Source organism: Mirounga leonina, unplaced genomic scaffold (assembly GCF_011800145.1).
Source record: "Mirounga leonina isolate KUSES-001 unplaced genomic scaffold, KU_Mleo_1.0 Mir_101609, whole genome shotgun sequence".
NCBI classification, from domain to species: Eukaryota; Metazoa; Chordata; class Mammalia; order Carnivora; family Phocidae; genus Mirounga; species Mirounga leonina.
In genome coordinates this window covers 5624783-5628463 of record NW_023270164.1, presented here as the reverse complement: position 1 = coordinate 5628463, position 3681 = coordinate 5624783, and positions in this window count along the sequence as shown.

Genomic DNA, 3681 nt, shown 5'->3' with positions numbered 1-3681 from the left:
ACAGGAGGAAGTAAAAAACTGTCTTTGTCCTCAGCTGACATAATTGTGCCTATAGAAAATTCAAGGAAATCTGCAAACAAATGACTAGGACTGATAAGTGAATTTAGCAAGGTCATGGGATATAAGGTGAATATACAAAAATCAATTGCATTTCTCTGTATCAGCAACAGAAAATTAGAAAATAAAAAATATTCTATGATAGAACTTACAAAACATCAAATATGTGGGAATAAATCATCTCTCATCATCTCCACTCACCCTCTGCTTGAGCCCCTTCCTATGCACAACCCCCAGTGTCCAATCAATCTCTGCCTTTGTTCATGTTGCATCTCTCTACCAGGATAAATGGACCCTACCCTCTGTGTTTAAGGCTCTACCTTCTCCGTGGAATTAACTGACCTCCAGCTAGACACCTTCCTGTCCTTTCCACTCTGACTTTCAGGACACCTCTTTGGACCCTCTGTAGATTAGAACTCTATAACATTAACCACAGTAGAAAGCCAGTGGGCATGGAGACAGCAAGGCTTTGCTTCAAATCCCAATCCTGCTACTTAATAGCTGTGGATGTGGGAAAATTATAGCCCCTCAGTTGTCTCCTTAAAAAGGAGACTAGGGGGTGTCTGGGTGGTTCAGTTAGTTAAGCATCTGCCTTTGGCTCAGGTCATGATCCCAGGGTCCTGGGATGGAGCCCCACATTGGGCTCCCTGCTCAGTGGGAAGTCTGCTTCTCCCTCTCCTCTGCCCCTCCCCTGCCCTCTTGTGCTCTCCCTCAAGGCCCATTTCCCACTATCCACATCATTTCATAACCCCTCTTGACATTATGTTAACATCCCCAGCATCTTTGGTTACTTTCCCTAGCTTAAAAGCATTTCTTAGCCCTTTAGAGGAACCCAGATTCTTTTTTATTTTTTCAAGATTTATTTATTTATTTATTTGACAAAGGAAGAGAGAGCGAGGGAGCATGAACAGGGGAAGCCACAGGCAGAGGGAGAGGGAGAAGGGGAAGCAGACTCCCTGCTGAGCAGGGAGCCTGACACGGGACTCAATCCCAGGACCCCTGAGATCATGACCTGGGCCGAAGGCAGACACTTAACTGGCTGAGCATCCCAGGCGCCCCTTGAGGAACCCAGATTCTTAAGAGTAAAGAATGCACCTTATACTTCCTGGTATTTACCGCAATCCCGGTTCAGTGCCTCACCTCAGTGTGCATCTCTATAAAATGGACATAAGAATTATGCCTGGAGGGTTCTTATCACACCCATGATAGACTTGCAACTCCTTTGTACAATATAAGACAATATACATATAGTTGTTAGTTGTAAAAGCTCAGTAAGTACATGCTAAATATATTTGAAGGATATTGGACTTCTGTTTTCTCATACGTAAAGTGGGGAGAAGAACCGTATCTACCTATAGGGTCATAATTTAAGATCAAATATGACCATTTATATAAAAGGCTTAGCCCAGGACCTAGCCTTTATAAGCATTCAATAAATATTGGCTCCAGAAGTAGATTTACTGTGAACTGAGTAAAGCTTAAGCTCCAAGGCACATTACTTACACTGACCCCTTCCAAGCTTGGTTCAGGGCGAGTAGGGTGCTTATGTTTTGTACAGACCACCATCTGTTTCCAACTTGACTGCTGCTTAATCATACCTCCTGTTGGGTCTGGTGGTGTGAGAGTAGCCATGAGCATATTTGGGATCTGGCTATGGGGAAGTCAGAGTGAGGCTACAATGAGGTCATTGGCCTGTCATTGCTTCACCTGGTGTCCGCTGGGGTCCCTTGGAGGCTGGGGGCTGGAATCACCTGGAGGTTCCTCACTCGACTATCTGGTGATTGACAGTAGCTGTTGGCTGAGACCTCCGCTGGCCGTGGCCTCTCTGCGTGGCCTGGACTTCCTCACAGCATGGTAACTGAGTTCCTAGGGCAAGGGTCCCAAGAGGGCCAGGTAGAAGCTGTACCACTTTCTATGACCTAACCTTGGAAGTGACATACTGTCACTTCTGCTATAGTCACAGACCCCCACAGATTCAAGGGGGAAGGATGGGCCCCGTGCCTCAATGAGAAGGCCAACATCCACTGCACAAAGAACATGTGGACGGGAGACCTTGTTGGGACCATTGTGAAAAATCCAATCCTATGGCTCCCAGTCTCCCCGCCAAAGTATACAGATAGTGGAGAGAAACAAAGCCTGAAATGTAGGGTGCCAGAAGCTAGTCTGTGGAAAATCTTCCACTCATCAGATGTGGAAAATTGGAAGTGACGAATCCCGTTCTCATTGACGCCTAGTCAGAATGGAAATTCGCTTCTGTCAGGGATATACTCAATAATGCAGTGTATGCGATTAATAACACACCATTTGGTTTTATTTCCTTTCTGATGGGAGTTGCACAAAATAGGATTTATCGGAATCCGTGTGTTTATAGGGCACAAAACTGTAGCCGTCCTACAAACCTAAGTCCGTCTGCTTGACGAGCAGGGAGCTTTACGCATCCCAGTATTTCAGATTGCACTGTAGCGTATCTGACACATCTTGTCTTGGTGATGTCTGATGGATCGAGAAAAAGCCACACACAAAATTGCTACTGATGTAGCAAGACGGCCTAAAGAAACAAGTGCTCTGGTCACAGGACTCGTGTGTTCATCGGCATGTCAATGTGTGTAGCCTAAGGGCCATTTTATTTCATTATGCAATTATGAGGCTGAATATGTACCCCTTAATTTCACATTAATTTCGCCTGGTTTTGTTTTGTTTTGTTTAGAATTACGAATCATAGCAAAATTCAAATAGGACAGGAAGATCGAAGTATCTCGGTAGTAGCCAAAAACAAACAAAGGAGACATCCGGATGTTTCCAAATGTCACCCCGGGATTACATCACAATGGAAACTAATTCCCAATGACAACCTGTGAACCCTAGAGAAACTTCACAGCACTGTCAATAATTTTATAAAAGGGAGATCAAGCACGCTGCAGGAGAGACGGAATGATCTTTCTACTGTCTCTCTAGAAAACGATATTAAAAAATCGTTACCGTATGAGAAGCAATCAAAACCATGCAGCCCAAAAGAGGAGAAAAAAGAATCAAGGAAGTGTTTCAGACAGTGAATGACTAAATATATTATTTTTTTCCCTGAATTTTGTGAAGTTTGAGGCCTTTGTGAGCCTTTCAGTGTTGAAATTTGTTATTTCTTTTCTCCTTTAAACATTCACTTTTGGGGTGCCTGCTGGCTCAGTCGATGGAGTGTGCGACTCTTGATCTCAGGGTCGTGAGTTCAAGCCCCACGTTGGGCATGGAGCCAACTTAAAAACAACAATAACAACAACATTCCCTTTCATAGTAGGTTTTGTATTTGCAATTTTGTGGCCTGTTTTTTTTTTTGAATAAGAGTCCCCCAAAATATTTCATCTTCAGACCCCGCTTGGCCACAATCAGCTCCTGTTGGCTATTAATATTAAAACTTCCTGGTGATGATAGGGACCGTGCATTCGGCAGTTTATGGGCGTGAGAAGGTGGATACTAAATCTACTCAAGCTGGCAACCTTCTCCTTCTGCTTTTTCTCTTTTCAGAATCAGAACGGGATTGTAGGGGCCTGTCTTAGTCGGCTCGGGCTGCCATAACAAAGTACCACCGACTGGGGGGCTTAAAGCACAGAGATGTATTTTCTCACACTTCTG